We start from the raw sequence: 20,853 nt of genomic DNA, 5'->3' as shown, positions 1-20,853 counted from the left end.
CCTGGGCCGTGTACTGCAGCACGGGCAGTACCTCGTTACGCAGGACCAGTGCTTTGCCCTCACAGGTGAGGCGTCTGAGGCTCCACAGACCGATCCGTTGGGTGATCTTGGTCAAGCGTTCCTCCCAGGACTTGAGGGCTGCTCCTTCCTTCCCGAACCAGACTCCAAGAACCTTGATGAACTCCGGCTGGATGCTGAAAGGGAAGGGGGCGGAAGAGGCCGGCTGCCAGTCCCCGAAGAGCATGGCTTCCGACTTCCCGCAGTTGACTTTGGCTCCCGAAGCCCGTCCGAAGGTCTCACAGGTCTGGACGAGGGTGTCGACTGAGCGCCGGTCCGCGCAGAAGACGGTCACGTCGTCCATGTAGAGCGAGCACTTGACCTCGAAGCGTTCTGGTCCTGGTGCGGTGATCCCTCTGATCTCTCCATTCCGCCGGATAGCCTCTGCAAAGAGTTCTATAACACAAACAAAAAGAAGAGGTGACAGAGGACAGCCTTGTCTGACCCCTGAGAGGACCGGGAAGGGGTCAGTCTTCCAGCCGTTCACCAACACCGAGCTGTGAATTGGTTTGGGCCTCGAGTGGCACCCTGGCCTATGCCGGACACATCTTAGGGAGAGAGAGCGAGAGGGAGACAAACCCACGCCTACAGAAGACATTTTGTCACCCAAGCCAACCCTTGAAAAGGCTGCTTTGCAGAGCAAAAACAAGAAGAATGGTGCGTTTTGCAGCCGCCGCCCCTCACTGCAATGAATCTGAATAACTCCTCCTTTAGGGCGCAAGCAACTCCCCTCCCCCTTGCAGTCTTTCCAATTCACGATACAAAAAGACGGACAGGACAGGTTGCCTGACTTTCCGTCACTGCCACCCTTTGCCATCCTTACCCGTAGAAAGCCCTTTCATCATCCCCAAACCCTAATCTTTTCCCTTTCCTTCCCAGCCCCCAAACCCTGCCCTCTGTACCCTTCTCACCACCCGCATCCCTTCTCCTGTCATCCCCCTACCACCCGGGAAAAAAAGAGCTTGCCCCCTCCTTACACTAGCCCACCCTCCCACCCAAAGAACAACTTCTGCTGCGCAGCTTGTTTTCTAGGCAGCAGCGCTATTGTGATGTCAGCGGGGGCATTGTGACAAGCCGCCAGTGTTCCGTCTCTTCATGTTGTGCACAGTTCAAACGGAAAATACATCAACAGGCAGACTACAGAAAAACTTACTATCAAAGGTTAGAGGGGGGCTTTCTCAGAGGGCTTTTTACAGTTTTTCTATTCCCAATTAGCCGTTTAAGTGTACTTATTGAAAGTAGTAATTCTTTCATAGGCCGCCCTTTCTTAGTATTTGACGTTCCTTATATTGCGGTATGAGGCTTTGCAGCAGGTTGCAAACATTCATCACCCATGACTGTCCCCAATTGAGCTCAGAAGCTCAATGTCTATCATGACCTCTCTTTTAGAATGTCCAAGAGCAAGCAAACTATTCCTCCAGGAGAGGGCGCCAACAGACTACTAAAGAGATCATCATTACTCAAAGAAAACCCCAAAAACCAATGCATGATAGGAATAAACAGGTAACTTTCTTTGGAGTGGAAGCGGAGAGATCGCACCAGATGCCAATTCTAGATCTTATCACACCTGTGGTCACTGCAGCAGCAGGTGAATCCACTTTGTCCAAAAGGGATCTATTCCATTCAATTGCAAATGATCTAGATAAGACAGAGAACTGCAGCACGGGACATAGCCGAGTTGGTCAGGTTGAGTGGTGATGAGTTTGCTATTTGGATGAATAAAGAAAGTCAAAAGTGTGAAAGATAAAAAACAAAAGGAGGAAGTGTGAAAAGTGAATGGGCCAAATTGAGGTGCATATGAAGACGTATGCTTTCTTCCAATTCATTAAACCGGGCTAATATGAATCAGGTGAATTGAGTTCTGCTTTTGGAAACTGGGTTAAGAAGGGGTGCACCGTTCCTGGAGGTACTGCAATACCAGGTCAATGCGTGGAGTGGACAGAGCAAGCTCTTTTTCCATCTCCCTGTTCTAAAAATCCATTTAATATATGGTCCCCAGATAGGGGACGTATCAGATATTAAACTGATAAGAACAGATACTACACTTGATGTTAGCCAAAAGGCCGAGAAGCGATAACCAGAATTGGTTTGGGCCTCGAGTGGCACCCTGGCCTATGCCGGACACATCTTAGGGAGAGAGAGCGAGAGGGAGACAAACCCACGCCTACAGAAGACATTTTGTCACCCAAGCCAACCCTTGAAAAGGCTGCTTTGCAGAGCAAAAACAAGAAGAATGGTGCGTTTTGCAGCCGCCGCCCCCCACTGCAATGAATCTGAATAACTCCTCCTTTAGGGCGCAAGCAACTCCCCTCCCCCTTGCAGTCTTTCCAATTCACGATACAAAAAGACGGACAGGACAGGTTGCCTGACTTTCCGTCACTGCCACCCTTTGCCATCCTTACCCGTAGAAAGCCCTTTCATCATCCCCAAACCCTAATCTTTTCCCTTTCCTTCCCAGCCCCCAAACCCTGCCCTCTGTACCCTTCTCACCACCCGCATCCCTTCTCCTGTCATCCCCCTACCACCCGGGAAAAAAAGAGCTTGCCCCCTCCTTACACTAGCCCACCCTCCCACCCAAAGAACAACTTCTGCTGCGCAGCTTGTTTTCTAGGCAGCAGCGCTATTGTGATGTCAGCGGGGGCATTGTGACAAGCCGCCAGTGTTCCGTCTCTTCATGTTGTGCACAGTTCAAACGGAAAATACATCAACAGGCAGACTACAGAAAAACTTACTATCAAAGGTTAGAGGGGGGCTTTCTCAGAGGGCTTTTTACAGTTTTTCTATTCCCAATTAGCCGTTTAAGTGTACTTATTGAAAGTAGTAATTCTTTCATAGGCCGCCCTTTCTTAGTATTTGACGTTCCTTATATTGCGGTATGAGGCTTTGCAGCAGGTTGCAAACATTCATCACCCATGACTGTCCCCAATTGAGCTCAGAAGCTCAATGTCTATCATGACCTCTCTTTTAGAATGTCCAAGAGCAAGCAAACTATTCCTCCAGGAGAGGGCGCCAACAGACTACTAAAGAGATCATCATTACTCAAAGAAAACCCCAAAAACCAATGCATGATAGGAATAAACAGGTAACTTTCTTTGGAGTGGAAGCGGAGAGATCGCACCAGATGCCAATTCTAGATCTTATCACACCTGTGGTCACTGCAGCAGCAGGTGAATCCACTTTGTCCAAAAGGGATCTATTCCATTCAATTGCAAATGATCTAGATAAGACAGAGAACTGCAGCACGGGACATAGCCGAGTTGGTCAGGTTGAGTGGTGATGAGTTTGCTATTTGGATGAATAAAGAAAGTCAAAAGTGTGAAAGATAAAAAACAAAAGGAGGAAGTGTGAAAAGTGAATGGGCCAAATTGAGGTGCATATGAAGACGTATGCTTTCTTCCAATTCATTAAACCGGGCTAATATGAATCAGGTGAATTGAGTTCTGCTTTTGGAAACTGGGTTAAGAAGGGGTGCACCGTTCCTGGAGGTACTGCAATACCAGGTCAATGCGTGGAGTGGACAGAGCAAGCTCTTTTTCCATCTCCCTGTTCTAAAAATCCATTTAATATATGGTCCCCAGATAGGGGACGTATCAGATATTAAACTGATAAGAACAGATACTACACTTGATCTTAGCCAAAAGGCCGAGAAGCGATAACCAGAATTGGTTTGGGCCTCGAGTGGCACCCTGGCCTATGCCGGACACATCTTAGGGAGAGAGAGCGAGAGGGAGACAAACCCACGCCTACAGAAGACATTTTGTCACCCAAGCCAACCCTTGAAAAGGCTGCTTTGCAGAGCAAAAACAAGAAGAATGGTGCGTTTTGCAGCCGCCGCCCCCCACTGCAATGAATCTGAATAACTCCTCCTTTAGGGCGCAAGCAACTCCCCTCCCCCTTGCAGTCTTTCCAATTCACGATACAAAAAGACGGACAGGACAGGTTGCCTGACTTTCCGTCACTGCCACCCTTTGCCATCCTTACCCGTAGAAAGCCCTTTCATCATCCCCAAACCCTAATCTTTTCCCTTTCCTTCCCAGCCCCCAAACCCTGCCCTCTGTACCCTTCTCACCACCCGCATCCCTTCTCCTGTCATCCCCCTACCACCCGGGAAAAAAAGAGCTTGCCCCCTCCTTACACTAGCCCACCCTCCCACCCAAAGAACAACTTCTGCTGCGCAGCTTGTTTTCTAGGCAGCAGCGCTATTGTGATGTCAGCGGGGGCATTGTGACAAGCCGCCAGTGTTCCCTCTCTTCATGTTGTGCACAGTTCAAACGGAAAATACATAAACAGGCAGACTACAGAAAAACTTACTATCAAAGGTTAGAGGGGGGCTTTCTCAGAGGGCTTTTTACAGTTTTTCTATTCCCAATTAGCCGTTTAAGTGTACTTATTGAAAGTAGTAATTCTTTCATAGGCCGCCCTTTCTTAGTATTTGACGTTCCTTATATTGCGGTATGAGGCTTTGCAGCAGGTTGCAAACATTCATCACCCATGACTGTCCCCAATTGAGCTCAGAAGCTCAATGTCTATCATGACCTCTCTTTTAGAATGTCCAAGAGCAAGCAAACTATTCCTCCAGGAGAGGGCGCCAACAGACTACTAAAGAGATCATCATTACTCAAAGAAAACCCCAAAAACCAATGCATGATAGGAATAAACAGGTAACTTTCTTTGGAGTGGAAGCGGAGAGATCGCACCAGATGCCAATTCTAGATCTTATCACACCTGTGGTCACTGCAGCAGCAGGTGAATCCACTTTGTCCAAAAGGGATCTATTCCATTCAATTGCAAATGATCTAGATAAGACAGAGAACTGCAGCACGGGACATAGCCGAGTTGGTCAGGTTGAGTGGTGATGAGTTTGCTATTTGGATGAATAAAGAAAGTCAAAAGTGTGAAAGATAAAAAACAAAAGGAGGAAGTGTGAAAAGTGAATGGGCCAAATTGAGGTGCATATGAAGACGTATGCTTTCTTCCAATTCATTAAACCGGGCTAATATGAATCAGGTGAATTGAGTTCTGCTTTTGGAAACTGGGTTAAGAAGGGGTGCACCGTTCCTGGAGGTACTGCAATACCAGGTCAATGCGTGGAGTGGACAGAGCAAGCTCTTTTTCCATCTCCCTGTTCTAAAAATCCATTTAATATATGGTCCCCAGATAGGGGACGTATCAGATATTAAACTGATAAGAACAGATACTACACTTGATCTTAGCCAAAAGGCCGAGAAGCGATAACCAGAATTGGTTTGGGCCTCGAGTGGCACCCTGGCCTATGCCGGACACATCTTAGGGAGAGAGAGCGAGAGGGAGACAAACCCACGCCTACAGAAGACATTTTGTCACCCAAGCCAACCCTTGAAAAGGCTGCTTTGCAGAGCAAAAACAAGAAGAATGGTGCGTTTTGCAGCCGCCGCCCCCCACTGCAATGAATCTGAATAACTCCTCCTTTAGGGCGCAAGCAACTCCCCTCCCCCTTGCAGTCTTTCCAATTCACGATACAAAAAGACGGACAGGACAGGTTGCCTGACTTTCCGTCACTGCCACCCTTTGCCATCCTTACCCGTAGAAAGCCCTTTCATCATCCCCAAACCCTAATCTTTTCCCTTTCCTTCCCAGCCCCCAAACCCTGCCCTCTGTACCCTTCTCACCACCCGCATCCCTTCTCCTGTCATCCCCCTACCACCCGGGAAAAAAAGAGCTTGCCCCCTCCTTACACTAGCCCACCCTCCCACCCAAAGAACAACTTCTGCTGCGCAGCTTGTTTTCTAGGCAGCAGCGCTATTGTGATGTCAGCGGGGGCATTGTGACAAGCCGCCAGTGTTCCGTCTCTTCATGTTGTGCACAGTTCAAACGGAAAATACATCAACAGGCAGACTACAGAAAAACTTACTATCAAAGGTTAGAGGGGGGCTTTCTCAGAGGGCTTTTTACAGTTTTTCTATTCCCAATTAGCCGTTTAAGTGTACTTATTGAAAGTAGTAATTCTTTCATAGGCCGCCCTTTCTTAGTATTTGACGTTCCTTATATTGCGGTATGAGGCTTTGCAGCAGGTTGCAAACATTCATCACCCATGACTGTCCCCAATTGAGCTCAGAAGCTCAATGTCTATCATGACCTCTCTTTTAGAATGTCCAAGAGCAAGCAAACTATTCCTCCAGGAGAGGGCGCCAACAGACTACTAAAGAGATCATCATTACTCAAAGAAAACCCCAAAAACCAATGCATGATAGGAATAAACAGGTAACTTTCTTTGGAGTGGAAGCGGAGAGATCGCACCAGATGCCAATTCTAGATCTTATCACACCTGTGGTCACTGCAGCAGCAGGTGAATCCACTTTGTCCAAAAGGGATCTATTCCATTCAATTGCAAATGATCTAGATAAGACAGAGAACTGCAGCACGGGACATAGCCGAGTTGGTCAGGTTGAGTGGTGATGAGTTTGCTATTTGGATGAATAAAGAAAGTCAAAAGTGTGAAAGATAAAAAACAAAAGGAGGAAGTGTGAAAAGTGAATGGGCCAAATTGAGGTGCATATGAAGACGTATGCTTTCTTCCAATTCATTAAACCGGGCTAATATGAATCAGGTGAATTGAGTTCTGCTTTTGGAAACTGGGTTAAGAAGGGGTGCACCGTTCCTGGAGGTACTGCAATACCAGGTCAATGCGTGGAGTGGACAGAGCAAGCTCTTTTTCCATCTCCCTGTTCTAAAAATCCATTTAATATATGGTCCCCAGATAGGGGACGTATCAGATATTAAACTGATAAGAACAGATACTACACTTGATCTTAGCCAAAAGGCCGAGAAGCGATAACCAGAATTGGTTTGGGCCTCGAGTGGCACCCTGGCCTATGCCGGACACATCTTAGGGAGAGAGAGCGAGAGGGAGACAAACCCACGCCTACAGAAGACATTTTGTCACCCAAGCCAACCCTTGAAAAGGCTGCTTTGCAGAGCGAAAACAAGAAGAATGGTGCGTTTTGCAGCCGCCGCCCCCCACTGCAATGAATCTGAATAACTCCTCCTTTAGGGCGCAAGCAACTCCCCTCCCCCTTGCAGTCTTTCCAATTCACGATACAAAAAGACGGACAGGACAGGTTGCCTGACTTTCCGTCACTGCCACCCTTTGCCATCCTTACCCGTAGAAAGCCCTTTCATCATCCCCAAACCCTAATCTTTTCCCTTTCCTTCCCAGCCCCCAAACCCTGCCCTCTGTACCCTTCTCACCACCCGCATCCCTTCTCCTGTCATCCCCCTACCACCCGGGAAAAAAAGAGCTTGCCCCCTCCTTACACTAGCCCACCCTCCCACCCAAAGAACAACTTCTGCTGCGCAGCTTGTTTTCTAGGCAGCAGCGCTATTGTGATGTCAGCGGGGGCATTGTGACAAGCCGCCAGTGTTCCGTCTCTTCATGTTGTGCACAGTTCAAACGGAAAATACATCAACAGGCAGACTACAGAAAAACTTACTATCAAAGGTTAGAGGGGGGCTTTCTCAGAGGGCTTTTTACAGTTTTTCTATTCCCAATTAGCCGTTTAAGTGTACTTATTGAAAGTAGTAATTCTTTCATAGGCCGCCCTTTCTTAGTATTTGACGTTCCTTATATTGCGGTATGAGGCTTTGCAGCAGGTTGCAAACATTCATCACCCATGACTGTCCCCAATTGAGCTCAGAAGCTCAATGTCTATCATGACCTCTCTTTTAGAATGTCCAAGAGCAAGCAAACTATTCCTCCAGGAGAGGGCGCCAACAGACTACTAAAGAGATCATCATTACTCAAAGAAAACCCCAAAAACCAATGCATGATAGGAATAAACAGGTAACTTTCTTTGGAGTGGAAGCGGAGAGATCGCACCAGATGCCAATTCTAGATCTTATCACACCTGTGGTCACTGCAGCAGCAGGTGAATCCACTTTGTCCAAAAGGGATCTATTCCATTCAATTGCAAATGATCTAGATAAGACAGAGAACTGCAGCACGGGACATAGCCGAGTTGGTCAGGTTGAGTGGTGATGAGTTTGCTATTTGGATGAATAAAGAAAGTCAAAAGTGTGAAAGATAAAAAACAAAAGGAGGAAGTGTGAAAAGTGAATGGGCCAAATTGAGGTGCATATGAAGACGTATGCTTTCTTCCAATTCATTAAACCGGGCTAATATGAATCAGGTGAATAGAGTTCTGCTTTTGGAAACTGGGTTAAGAAGGGGTGCACCGTTCCTGGAGGTACTGCAATACCAGGTCAATGCGTGGAGTGGACAGAGCAAGCTCTTTTTCCATCTCCCTGTTCTAAAAATCCATTTAATATATGGTCCCCAGATAGGGGACGTATCAGATATTAAACTGATAAGAACAGATTTTTTGATTTAATGAAGCTTTCCAAAGCACCGCAAAAAATGCATGACCGAAGTCACACCAAAAACAGTGCAAAGGCTAGGATTCGTGTGGACCCCTCCGTGAGGAGAGGGTCCCCAAAAATCAACCCCGTCCCTCCGAGCCAGAAGGCCACAGCAAGGGTCAGGGATCTTCGGTGCTCCCCCAAGCCGAAGCCTGGTTGAGCCTTGTCGTTGCTCCCAGCGTCCACCCAGGCATCTTACCCAAGTGGAGTAGAGAGCTACTAGTTGTTGGTTTCGCAGCCGAAACTGCCCGGACTGTCAACCGGTGTTGGTTTCTCAGCCCAAGGCCAACCGGACCTCCAACCGGGTGTTGGTTTCTCAGCCGAAGCTGACCCGGACCTCCAACCGGGTGTTGGTTTCTCAGCCGAAGCTGACCCAGACCTCCAACCGGGTGTTGGTTTCTCAGCCGAAGCTGACCCGGACCTCCAACCGGGTGTTGGTTTCTCAGCCCAAAGCTGAACGGACCTCCGACCATGATTATAAAAATTTCCCTTCCTAGCCAGAAGGCCGGGATAGAGCAATATGCTCAGAAAGTATGAAAGGGCAAGGTACGGTGTGCTACAGAGCCCAAGGCTCGCCGGGGTCCCAAGCCAGCAAGCTCAGACTCACTCCAGGGTCGTCAGTCCTGGGGCACATTGCACCATAGCCCCCACACTTACTCAGTCTAATAGCCTCGATCCTGGTAGGGCCATGTTTTCCTCTAGATGAATATACTATACATCAAGAGTACTAGCAAGCGCAACCTTCCAGTGTGCATTGCATCTGCCGAGCCTCACAGATACTACACTTGATCTTAGCCAAAAGGCCGAGAAGCGATAACCAGAATTGGTTTGGGCCTCGAGTGGCACCCTGGCCTATGCCGGACACATCTTAGGGAGAGAGAGCGAGAGGGAGACAAACCCACGCCTACAGAAGACATTTTGTCACCCAAGCCAACCCTTGAAAAGGCTGCTTTGCAGAGCAAAAACAAGAAGAATGGTGCGTTTTGCAGCCGCCGCCCCCCACTGCAATGAATCTGAATAACTCCTCCTTTAGGGCGCAAGCAACTCCCCTCCCCCTTGCAGTCTTTCCAATTCACGATACAAAAAGACGGACAGGACAGGTTGCCTGACTTTCCGTCACTGCCACCCTTTGCCATCCTTACCCGTAGAAAGCCCTTTCATCATCCCCAAACCCTAATCTTTTCCCTTTCCTTCCCAGCCCCCAAACCCTGCCCTCTGTACCCTTCTCACCACCCGCATCCCTTCTCCTGTCATCCCCCTACCACCCGGGAAAAAAAGAGCTTGCCCCCTCCTTACACTAGCCCACCCTCCCACCCAAAGAACAACTTCTGCTGCGCAGCTTGTTTTCTAGGCAGCAGCGCTATTGTGATGTCAGCGGGGGCATTGTGACAAGCCGCCAGTGTTCCGTCTCTTCATGTTGTGCACAGTTCAAACGGAAAATACATCAACAGGCAGACTACAGAAAAACTTACTATCAAAGGTTAGAGGGGGGCTTTCTCAGAGGGCTTTTTACAGTTTTTCTATTCCCAATTAGCCGTTTAAGTGTACTTATTGAAAGTAGTAATTCTTTCATAGGCCGCCCTTTCTTAGTATTTGACGTTCCTTATATTGCGGTATGAGGCTTTGCAGCAGGTTGCAAACATTCATCACCCATGACTGTCCCCAATTGAGCTCAGAAGCTCAATGTCTATCATGACCTCTCTTTTAGAATGTCCAAGAGCAAGCAAACTATTCCTCCAGGAGAGGGCGCCAACAGACTACTAAAGAGATCATCATTACTCAAAGAAAACCCCAAAAACCAATGCATGATAGGAATAAACAGGTAACTTTCTTTGGAGTGGAAGCGGAGAGATCGCACCAGATGCCAATTCTAGATCTTATCACACCTGTGGTCACTGCAGCAGCAGGTGAATCCACTTTGTCCAAAAGGGATCTATTCCATTCAATTGCAAATGATCTAGATAAGACAGAGAACTGCAGCACGGGACATAGCCGAGTTGGTCAGGTTGAGTGGTGATGAGTTTGCTATTTGGATGAATAAAGAAAGTCAAAAGTGTGAAAGATAAAAAACAAAAGGAGGAAGTGTGAAAAGTGAATGGGCCAAATTGAGGTGCATATGAAGACGTATGCTTTCTTCCAATTCATTAAACCGGGCTAATATGAATCAGGTGAATTGAGTTCTGCTTTTGGAAACTGGGTTAAGAAGGGGTGCACCGTTCCTGGAGGTACTGCAATACCAGGTCAATGCGTGGAGTGGACAGAGCAAGCTCTTTTTCCATCTCCCTGTTCTAAAAATCCATTTAATATATGGTCCCCAGATAGGGGACGTATCAGATATTAAACTGATAAGAACAGATACTACACTTGATCTTAGCCAAAAGGCCGAGAAGCGATAACCAGAATTGGTTTGGGCCTCGAGTGGCACCCTGGCCTATGCCGGACACATCTTAGGGAGAGAGAGCGAGAGGGAGACAAACCCACGCCTACAGAAGACATTTTGTCACCCAAGCCAACCCTTGAAAAGGCTGCTTTGCAGAGCGAAAACAAGAAGAATGGTGCGTTTTGCAGCCGCCGCCCCCCACTGCAATGAATCTGAATAACTCCTCCTTTAGGGCGCAAGCAACTCCCCTCCCCCTTGCAGTCTTTCCAATTCACGATACAAAAAGACGGACAGGACAGGTTGCCTGACTTTCCGTCACTGCCACCCTTTGCCATCCTTACCCGTAGAAAGCCCTTTCATCATCCCCAAACCCTAATCTTTTCCCTTTCCTTCCCAGCCCCCAAACCCTGCCCTCTGTACCCTTCTCACCACCCGCATCCCTTCTCCTGTCATCCCCCTACCACCCGGGAAAAAAAGAGCTTGCCCCCTCCTTACACTAGCCCACCCTCCCACCCAAAGAACAACTTCTGCTGCGCAGCTTGTTTTCTAGGCAGCAGCGCTATTGTGATGTCAGCGGGGGCATTGTGACAAGCCGCCAGTGTTCCGTCTCTTCATGTTGTGCACAGTTCAAACGGAAAATACATCAACAGGCAGACTACAGAAAAACTTACTATCAAAGGTTAGAGGGGGGCTTTCTCAGAGGGCTTTTTACAGTTTTTCTATTCCCAATTAGCCGTTTAAGTGTACTTATTGAAAGTAGTAATTCTTTCATAGGCCGCCCTTTCTTAGTATTTGACGTTCCTTATATTGCGGTATGAGGCTTTGCAGCAGGTTGCAAACATTCATCACCCATGACTGTCCCCAATTGAGCTCAGAAGCTCAATGTCTATCATGACCTCTCTTTTAGAATGTCCAAGAGCAAGCAAACTATTCCTCCAGGAGAGGGCGCCAACAGACTACTAAAGAGATCATCATTACTCAAAGAAAACCCCAAAAACCAATGCATGATAGGAATAAACAGGTAACTTTCTTTGGAGTGGAAGCGGAGAGATCGCACCAGATGCCAATTCTAGATCTTATCACACCTGTGGTCACTGCAGCAGCAGGTGAATCCACTTTGTCCAAAAGGGATCTATTCCATTCAATTGCAAATGATCTAGATAAGACAGAGAACTGCAGCACGGGACATAGCCGAGTTGGTCAGGTTGAGTGGTGATGAGTTTGCTATTTGGATGAATAAAGAAAGTCAAAAGTGTGAAAGATAAAAAACAAAAGGAGGAAGTGTGAAAAGTGAATGGGCCAAATTGAGGTGCATATGAAGACGTATGCTTTCTTCCAATTCATTAAACCGGGCTAATATGAATCAGGTGAATTGAGTTCTGCTTTTGGAAACTGGGTTAAGAAGGGGTGCACCGTTCCTGGAGGTACTGCAATACCAGGTCAATGCGTGGAGTGGACAGAGCAAGCTCTTTTTCCATCTCCCTGTTCTAAAAATCCATTTAATATATGGTCCCCAGATAGGGGACGTATCAGATATTAAACTGATAAGAACAGATACTACACTTGATCTTAGCCAAAAGGCCGAGAAGCGATAACCAGAATTGGTTTGGGCCTCGAGTGGCACCCTGGCCTATGCCGGACACATCTTAGGGAGAGAGAGCGAGAGGGAGACAAACCCACGCCTACAGAAGACATTTTGTCACCCAAGCCAACCCTTGAAAAGGCTGCTTTGCAGAGCAAAAACAAGAAGAATGGTGCGTTTTGCAGCCGCCGCCCCCCACTGCAATGAATCTGAATAACTCCTCCTTTAGGGCGCAAGCAACTCCCCTCCCCCTTGCAGTCTTTCCAATTCACGATACAAAAAGACGGACAGGACAGGTTGCCTGACTTTCCGTCACTGCCACCCTTTGCCATCCTTACCCGTAGAAAGCCCTTTCATCATCCCCAAATCCTAATCTTTTCCCTTTCCTTCCCAGCCCCCAAACCCTGCCCTCTGTACCCTTCTCACCACCCGCATCCCTTCTCCTGTCATCCCCCTACCACCCGGGAAAAAAAGAGCTTGCCCCCTCCTTACACTAGCCCACCCTCCCACCCAAAGAACAACTTCTGCTGCGCAGCTTGTTTTCTAGGCAGCAGCGCTATTGTGATGTCAGCGGGGGCATTGTGACAAGCCGCCAGTGTTCCGTCTCTTCATGTTGTGCACAGTTCAAACGGAAAATACATCAACAGGCAGACTACAGAAAAACTTACTATCAAAGGTTAGAGGGGGGCTTTCTCAGAGGGCTTTTTACAGTTTTTCTATTCCCAATTAGCCGTTTAAGTGTACTTATTGAAAGTAGTAATTCTTTCATAGGCCGCCCTTTCTTAGTATTTGACGTTCCTTATATTGCGGTATGAGGCTTTGCAGCAGGTTGCAAACATTCATCACCCATGACTGTCCCCAATTGAGCTCAGAAGCTCAATGTCTATCATGACCTCTCTTTTAGAATGTCCAAGAGCAAGCAAACTATTCCTCCAGGAGAGGGCGCCAACAGACTACTAAAGAGATCATCATTACTCAAAGAAAACCCCAAAAACCAATGCATGATAGGAATAAACAGGTAACTTTCTTTGGAGTGGAAGCGGAGAGATCGCACCAGATGCCAATTCTAGATCTTATCACACCTGTGGTCACTGCAGCAGCAGGTGAATCCACTTTGTCCAAAAGGGATCTATTCCATTCAATTGCAAATGATCTAGATAAGACAGAGAACTGCAGCACGGGACATAGCCGAGTTGATCAGGTTGAGTGGTGATGAGTTTGCTATTTGGATGAATAAAGAAAGTCAAAAGTGTGAAAGATAAAAAACAAAAGGAGGAAGTGTGAAAAGTGAATGGGCCAAATTGAGGTGCATATGAAGACGTATGCTTTCTTCCAATTCATTAAACCGGGCTAATATGAATCAGGTGAATTGAGTTCTGCTTTTGGAAACTGGGTTAAGAAGGGGTGCACCGTTCCTGGAGGTACTGCAATACCAGGTCAATGCGTGGAGTGGACAGAGCAAGCTCTTTTTCCATCTCCCTGTTCTAAAAATCCATTTAATATATGGTCCCCAGATAGGGGACGTATCAGATATTAAACTGATAAGAACAGATACTACACTTGATCTTAGCCAAAAGGCCGAGAAGCGATAACCAGAATTGGTTTGGGCCTCGAGTGGCACCCTGGCCTATGCCGGACACATCTTAGGGAGAGAGAGCGAGAGGGAGACAAACCCACGCCTACAGAAGACATTTTGTCACCCAAGCCAACCCTTGAAAAGGCTGCTTTGCAGAGCAAAAACAAGAAGAATGGTGTGTTTTGCAGCCGCCGCCCCCCACTGCAATGAATCTGAATAACTCCTCCTTTAGGGCGCAAGCAACTCCCCTCCCCCTTGCAGTCTTTCCAATTCACGATACAAAAAGACGGACAGGACAGGTTGCCTGACTTTCCGTCACTGCCACCCTTTGCCATCCTTACCCGTAGAAAGCCCTTTCATCATCCCCAAACCCTAATCTTTTCCCTTTCCTTCCCAGCCCCCAAACCCTGCCCTCTGTACCCTTCTCACCACCCGCATCCCTTCTCCTGTCATCCCCCTACCACCCGGGAAAAAAAGAGCTTGCCCCCTCCTTACACTAGCCCACCCTCCCACCCAAAGAACAACTTCTGCTGCGCAGCTTGTTTTCTAGGCAGCAGCGCTATTGTGATGTCAGCGGGGGCATTGTGACAAGCCGCCAGTGTTCCGTCTCTTCATGTTGTGCACAGTTCAAACGGAAAATACATCAACAGGCAGACTACAGAAAAACTTACTATCAAAGGTTAGAGGGGGGCTTTCTCAGAGGGCTTTTTACAGTTTTTCTATTCCCAATTAGCCGTTTAAGTGTACTTATTGAAAGTAGTAATTCTTTCATAGGCCGCCCTTTCTTAGTATTTGACGTTCCTTATATTGCGGTATGAGGCTTTGCAGCAGGTTGCAAACATTCATCACCCATGACTGTCCCCAATTGAGCTCAGAAGCTCAATGTCTATCATGACCTCTCTTTTAGAATGTCCAAGAGCAAGCAAACTATTCCTCCAGGAGAGGGCGCCAACAGACTACTAAAGAGATCATCATTACTCAAAGAAAACCCCAAAAACCAATGCATGATAGGAATAAACAGGTAACTTTCTTTGGAGTGGAAGCGGAGAGATCGCACCAGATGCCAATTCTAGATCTTATCACACCTGTGGTCACTGCAGCAGCAGGTGAATCCACTTTGTCCAAAAGGGATCTATTCCATTCAATTGCAAATGATCTAGATAAGACAGAGAACTGCAGCACGGGACATAGCCGAGTTGGTCAGGTTGAGTGGTGATGAGTTTGCTATTTGGATGAATAAAGAAAGTCAAAAGTGTGAAAGATAAAAAACAAAAGGAGGAAGTGTGAAAAGTGAATGGGCCAAATTGAGGTGCATATGAAGACGTATGCTTTCTTCCAATTCATTAAACCGGGCTAATATGAATCAGGTGAATTGAGTTCTGCTTTTGGAAACTGGGTTAAGAAGGGGTGCACCGTTCCTGGAGGTACTGCAATACCAGGTCAATGCGTGGAGTGGACAGAGCAAGCTCTTTTTCCATCTCCCTGTTCTAAAAATCCATTTAATATATGGTCCCCAGATAGGGGACGTATCAGATATTAAACTGATAAGAACAGATACTACACTTGATCTTAGCCAAAAGGCCGAGAAGCGATAACCAGAATTTGTTTGGGCCTCGAGTGGCACCCTGGCCTATGCCGGACACATCTTAGGGAGAGAGAGCGAGAGGGAGACAAACCCACGCCTACAGAAGACATTTTGTCACCCAAGCCAACCCTTGAAAAGGCTGCTTTGCAGAGCAAAAACAAGAAGAATGGTGCGTTTTGCAGCCGCCGCCCCCCACTGCAATGAATCTGAATAACTCCTCCTTTAGGGCGCAAGCAACTCCCCTCCCCCTTGCAGTCTTTCCAATTCACGATACAAAAAGACGGACAGGACAGGTTGCCTGACTTTCCGTCACTGCCACCCTTTGCCATCCTTACCCGTAGAAAGCCCTTTCATCATCCCCAAACCCTAATCTTTTCCCTTTCCTTCCCAGCCCCCAAACCCTGCCCTTTGTACCCTTCTCACCACCCGCATCCCTTCTCCTGTCATCCCCCTACCACCCGGGAAAAAAAGAGCTTGCCCCCTCCTTACACTAGCCCACCCTCCCACCCAAAGAACAACTTCTGCTGCGCAGCTTGTTTTCTAGGCAGCAGCGCTATTGTGATGTCAGCGGGGGCATTGTGACAAGCCGCCAGTGTTCCGTCTCTTCATGTTGTGCACAGTTCAAACGGAAAATACATCAACAGGCAGACTACAGAAAAACTTACTATCAAAGGTTAGAGGGGGGCTTTCTCAGAGGGCTTTTTACAGTTTTTCTATTCCCAATTAGCCGTTTAAGTGTACTTATTGAAAGTAGTAATTCTTTCATAGGCCGCCCTTTCTTAGTATTTGACGTTCCTTATATTGCGGTATGAGGCTTTGCAGCAGGTTGCAAACATTCATCACCCATGACTGTCCCCAATTGAGCTCAGAAGCTCAATGTCTATCATGACCTCTCTTTTAGAATGTCCAAGAGCAAGCAAACTATTCCTCCAGGAGAGGGCGCCAACAGACTACTAAAGAGATCATCATTACTCAAAGAAAACCCCAAAAACCAATGCATGATAGGAATAAACAGGTAACTTTCTTTGGAGTGGAAGCGGAGAGATCGCACCAGATGCCAATTCTAGATCTTATCACACCTGTGGTCACTGCAGCAGCAGGTGAATCCACTTTGTCCAAAAGGGATCTATTCCATTCAATTGCAAATGATCTAGATAAGACAGAGAACTGCAGCACGGGACATAGCCGAGTTGGTCAGGTTGAGTGGTGATGAGTTTGCTATTTGGATGAATAAAGAAAGTCAAAAGTGTGAAAGATAAAAAACAAAAGGAGGAAGTGTGAAAAGTGAATGGGCCAAATTGAGGTGCATATGAAGACGTATGCTTTCTTCCAATTCATTAAACCGGGCTAATATGAATCAGGTGAATTGAGTTCTGCTTTTGGAAACTGGGTTAAGAAGGGGTGCACCGTTCCTGGAGGTACTGCAATACCAGGTCAATGCGTGGAGTGGACAGAGCAAGCTCTTTTTCCATCTCCCTGTTCTAAAAATCCATTTAATATATGGTCCCCAGATAGGGGACGTATCAGATATTAAACTGATAAGAACAGATTTTTGATTTAATGAAGCTTTCCAAAGCACCGCAAAAATGCTTGACCGAAGTCACACCAAAAACAGTGCAAAGGCTAGGATTCGTGTGGACCCCTCCGTGAGAAGAGGATCCCCAAAAATCAACCCCGTCCCTCCGAGCCAGAAGGCCACAGCGAGGGTCAGGGATCTTCGGTGCTCCCCCAAGCCGAAGCCTGGTTGAGCCTTGTTGTTGCTCCCAGCGTCCACCGAGGCATCTTACCCAAGTGGAGTAGGGAGCTACTAGTCGTTGGTTTCGCAGCCGAGACTGCCCGGACCGTCAACCGGTGTTGGTTTCTCAGCCCAAGGCTGACCGGACCTCCAACCGGGTGTTGGTTTCTCAGCCCAAGGCTGACCGGACCTCCAACCGGGTGTTGGTTTCTCAGCCCAAGGCTAACCGGACCTCCAACCGGGTGTTGGTTTCTCAGCCAAAGCTGACCCGGACCTCCAACCGGGTGTTGGTTTCTCAGCCCAAAGCTGACCGGACTTCCGACCGGGATTATAAAAATTTCCCTTCTTAGCCAGAAGGCCAGGATAGGGCAATATGCTTGGAAAGTATGAATAGGCAAGGCGCGGCGTGCGACAGAGTCTGAGGCTTACCAGGGTCCCAACCTAGCAAGTTCAGACTCCCTCCAGGGTGTCCATTCCTGGGGCACATTGCACCATAACCCCCACACTTACTCAGTCTAATAGCCTCAATCCTGGTAGGGCCATGGTTTCCTCTAGATGGATATACTATCCTCCCAAAGTACTAACAAGTGCAACCTTCCAGTGTGCATTGCATCATTGTACTAAGGTGGCCGGAGCCTTAAACCACCTTTTCGAACAATACTACACTTGATCTTAGCCAAAAGGCCGAGAAGCGATAACCAGAATTGGTTTGGGCCTCGAGTGGCACCCTGGCCTATGCCGGACACATCTTAGGGAGAGAGAGCGAGAGGGAGACAAACCCACGCCTACAGAAGACATTTTGTCACCCAAGCCAACCCTTGAAAAGGCTGCTTTGCAGAGCAAAAACAAGAAGAATGGTGCGTTTTGCAGCCGCCGCCCCCCACTGCAATGAATCTGAATAACTCCTCCTTTAGGGCGCAAGCAACTCCCCTCCCCCTTGCAGTCTTTCCAATTCACGATACAAAAAGACGGACAGGACAGGTTGCCTGACTTTCCGTCACTGCCACCCTTTGCCATCCTTACCCGTAGAAAGCCCTTTCATCATCCCCAAACCCTAATCTTTTCCCTTTCCTTCCCAGCCCCCAAACCCTGCCCTCTGTACCCTTCTCACCACCCGCATCCCTTCTCCTGTCATCCCCCTACCACCCGGGAAAAAAAGAGCTTGCCCCCTCCTTACACTAGCCCACCCTCCCACCCAAAGAACAACTTCTGCTGCGCAGCTTGTTTTCTAGGCAGCAGCGCTATTGTGATGTCAGCGGGGGCATTGTGACAAGCCGCCAGTGTTCCGTCTCTTCATGTTGTGCACAGTTCAAACGGAAAATACATCAACAGGCAGACTACAGAAAAACTTACTATCAAAGGTTAGAGGGGGGCTTTCTCAGAGGGCTTTTTACAGTTTTTCTATTCCCAATTAGCCGTTTAAGTGTACTTATTGAAAGTAGTAATTCTTTCATAGGCCGCCCTTTCTTAGTATTTGACGTTCCTTATATTGCGGTATGAGGCTTTGCAGCAGGTTGCAAACATTCATCACCCATGACTGTGCCCAATTGAGCTCAGAAGCTCAATGTCTATCATGACCTCTCTTTTAGAATGTCCAAGAGCAAGCAAACTATTCCTCCAGGAGAGGGCGCCAACAGACTACTAAAGAGATCATCATTACTCAAAGAAAACCCCAAAAACCAATGCATGATAGGAATAAACAGGTAACTTTCTTTGGAGTGGAAGCGGAGAGATCGCACCAGATGCCAATTCTAGATCTTATCACACCTGTGGTCACTGCAGCAGCAGGTGAATCCACTTTGTCCAAAAGGGATCTATTCCATTCAATTGCAAATGATCTAGATAAGACAGAGAACTGCAGCACGGGACATAGCCGAGTTGGTCAGGTTGAGTGGTGATGAGTTTGCTATTTGGATGAATAAAGAAAGTCAAAAGTGTGAAAGATAAAAAACAAAAGGAGGAAGTGTGAAAAGTGAATGGGCCAAATTGAGGTGCATATGAAGACGTATGCTTTCTTCCAATTCATTAAACCGGGCTAATATGAATCAGGTGAATTGAGTTCTGCTTTTGGAAACTGGGTTAAGAAGGGGTGCACCGTTCCTGGAGGTACTGCAATACCAGGTCAATGCGTGGAGTGGACAGAGCAAGCTCTTTTTCCATCTCCCTGTTCTAAAAATCCATTTAATATATGGTCCCCAGATAGGGGACGTATCAGATATTAAACTGATAAGAACAGATACTACACTTGATCTTAGCCAAAAGGCCGAGAAGCGATAACCAGAATTGGTTTGGGCCTCGAGTGGCACCCTGGCCTATGCCGGACACATCTTAGGGAGAGAGAGCGAGAGGGAGACAAACCCACGCCTACAGAAGACATTTTGTCACCCAAGCCAACCCTTGAAAAGGCTGCTTTGCAGAGCAAAAACAAGAAGAATGGTGCGTTTTGCAGCCGCCGCCCCCCACTGCAATGAATCTGAATAACTCCTCCTTTAGGGCGCAAGCAACTCCCCTCCCCCTTGCAGTCTTTCCAATTCACGATACAAAAAGACGGACAGGACAGGTTGCCTGACTTTCCGTCACTGCCACCCTTTGCCATCCTTACCCGTAGAAAGCCCTTTCATCATCCCCAAACCCTAATCTTTTCCCTTTCCTTCCCAGCCCCCAAACCCTGCCCTCTGTACCCTTCTCACCACCCGCATCCCTTCTCCTGTCATCCCCCTACCACCCGGGAAAAAAAGAGCTTGCCCCCTCCTTACACTAGCCCACCCTCCCACCCAAAGAACAACTTCTGCTGCGCAGCTTGTTTTCTAGGCAGCAGCGCTATTGTGATGTCAGCGGGGGCATTGTGACAAGCCGCCAGTGTTCCGTCTCTTCATGTTGTGCACAGTTCAAACGGAAAATACATCAACAGGCAGACTACAGAAAAACTTACTATCAAAGGTTAGAGGGGGGCTTTCTCAGAGGGCTTTTTACAGTTTTTCTATTCCCAATTAGCCGTTTAAGTGTACTTATTGAAAGTAGTAATTCTTTCATAGGCCGCCCTTTCTTAGTATTTGACGTTCCTTATATTGCGGTATGAGGCTTTGCAGCAGGTTGCAAACATTCATCACCCATGACTGTCCCCAATTGAGCTCAGAAGCTCAATGTCTATCATGACCTCTCTTTTAGAATGTCCAAGAGCAAGCAAACTATTCCTCCAGGAGAGGGCGCCAACAGACTACTAAAGAGATCATCATTACTCAAAGAAAACCCCAAAAACCAATGCATGATAGGAATAAACAGGTAACTTTCTTTGGAGTGGAAGCGGAGAGATCGCACCAGATGCCAATTCTAGATCTTATCACACCTGTGGTCACTGCAGCAGCAGGTGAATCCACTTTGTCCAAAAGGGATCTATTCCATTCAATTGCAAATGATCTAGATAAGACAGAGAACTGCAGCACGGGACATAGCCGAGTTGGTCAGGTTGAGTGGTGATGAGTTTGCTATTTGGATGAATAAAGAAAGTCAAAAGTGTGAAAGATAAAAAACAAAAGGAGGAAGT

General features: G+C 47.5%; 11 non-coding genes and 2 pseudogenes across 11 annotated transcripts; all 13 read right to left on the bottom strand.

Annotated features, from left to right (window-relative positions):
• Window positions 1–1,941: 1,941 nt before the first annotated feature.
• LOC142252942 (U2 spliceosomal RNA) lies at window positions 1,942–2,132 on the bottom strand. Its single transcript, XR_012726302.1, has one exon. It is a non-coding gene; the product is annotated as a U2 spliceosomal RNA (small nuclear RNA).
• Window positions 2,133–3,520: 1,388 nt separating this feature from the next.
• LOC142252023 (U2 spliceosomal RNA) lies at window positions 3,521–3,711 on the bottom strand. Its single transcript, XR_012725420.1, has one exon. It is a non-coding gene; the product is annotated as a U2 spliceosomal RNA (small nuclear RNA).
• Window positions 3,712–5,099: 1,388 nt separating this feature from the next.
• LOC142252022 (U2 spliceosomal RNA) lies at window positions 5,100–5,290 on the bottom strand. Its single transcript, XR_012725419.1, has one exon. It is a non-coding gene; the product is annotated as a U2 spliceosomal RNA (small nuclear RNA).
• Window positions 5,291–6,678: 1,388 nt separating this feature from the next.
• On the bottom strand, window positions 6,679–6,869 carry LOC142252021 (U2 spliceosomal RNA). Its single transcript, XR_012725418.1, has one exon. It is a non-coding gene; the product is annotated as a U2 spliceosomal RNA (small nuclear RNA).
• A 1,388-nt stretch (window positions 6,870–8,257) lies between these two features.
• Window positions 8,258–8,455, bottom strand: LOC142253124 (U2 spliceosomal RNA). The gene has a single exon (XR_012726443.1). It is a non-coding gene; the product is annotated as a U2 spliceosomal RNA (small nuclear RNA).
• Window positions 8,456–9,139: 684 nt separating this feature from the next.
• Window positions 9,140–9,266, bottom strand: LOC142253636 (U2 spliceosomal RNA; annotated as a pseudogene).
• Window positions 9,267–10,654: 1,388 nt separating this feature from the next.
• Window positions 10,655–10,845, bottom strand: LOC142252020 (U2 spliceosomal RNA). Its single transcript, XR_012725417.1, has one exon. It is a non-coding gene; the product is annotated as a U2 spliceosomal RNA (small nuclear RNA).
• Window positions 10,846–12,233: 1,388 nt separating this feature from the next.
• On the bottom strand, window positions 12,234–12,424 carry LOC142252019 (U2 spliceosomal RNA). The gene has a single exon (XR_012725416.1). It is a non-coding gene; the product is annotated as a U2 spliceosomal RNA (small nuclear RNA).
• Window positions 12,425–13,812: 1,388 nt separating this feature from the next.
• LOC142252018 (U2 spliceosomal RNA) lies at window positions 13,813–14,003 on the bottom strand. The gene has a single exon (XR_012725415.1). It is a non-coding gene; the product is annotated as a U2 spliceosomal RNA (small nuclear RNA).
• A 1,388-nt stretch (window positions 14,004–15,391) lies between these two features.
• On the bottom strand, window positions 15,392–15,582 carry LOC142252016 (U2 spliceosomal RNA). Its single transcript, XR_012725413.1, has one exon. It is a non-coding gene; the product is annotated as a U2 spliceosomal RNA (small nuclear RNA).
• A 1,388-nt stretch (window positions 15,583–16,970) lies between these two features.
• On the bottom strand, window positions 16,971–17,162 carry LOC142253268 (U2 spliceosomal RNA). The gene has a single exon (XR_012726578.1). It is a non-coding gene; the product is annotated as a U2 spliceosomal RNA (small nuclear RNA).
• Window positions 17,163–17,863: 701 nt separating this feature from the next.
• LOC142253675 (U2 spliceosomal RNA) lies at window positions 17,864–18,005 on the bottom strand (annotated as a pseudogene).
• Window positions 18,006–19,393: 1,388 nt separating this feature from the next.
• Window positions 19,394–19,584, bottom strand: LOC142252015 (U2 spliceosomal RNA). The gene has a single exon (XR_012725412.1). It is a non-coding gene; the product is annotated as a U2 spliceosomal RNA (small nuclear RNA).
• Between the last annotated feature and the right edge of the window lie 1,269 nt (window positions 19,585–20,853).

This window comes from Anomaloglossus baeobatrachus, chromosome 9 (genome assembly GCF_048569485.1).
Source record: "Anomaloglossus baeobatrachus isolate aAnoBae1 chromosome 9, aAnoBae1.hap1, whole genome shotgun sequence".
NCBI classification, from domain to species: Eukaryota; Metazoa; Chordata; class Amphibia; order Anura; family Aromobatidae; genus Anomaloglossus; species Anomaloglossus baeobatrachus.
The sequence above is the reverse complement of the archived record's forward strand: the minus strand, read 5'-3'. Positions and strand labels throughout refer to the sequence as shown.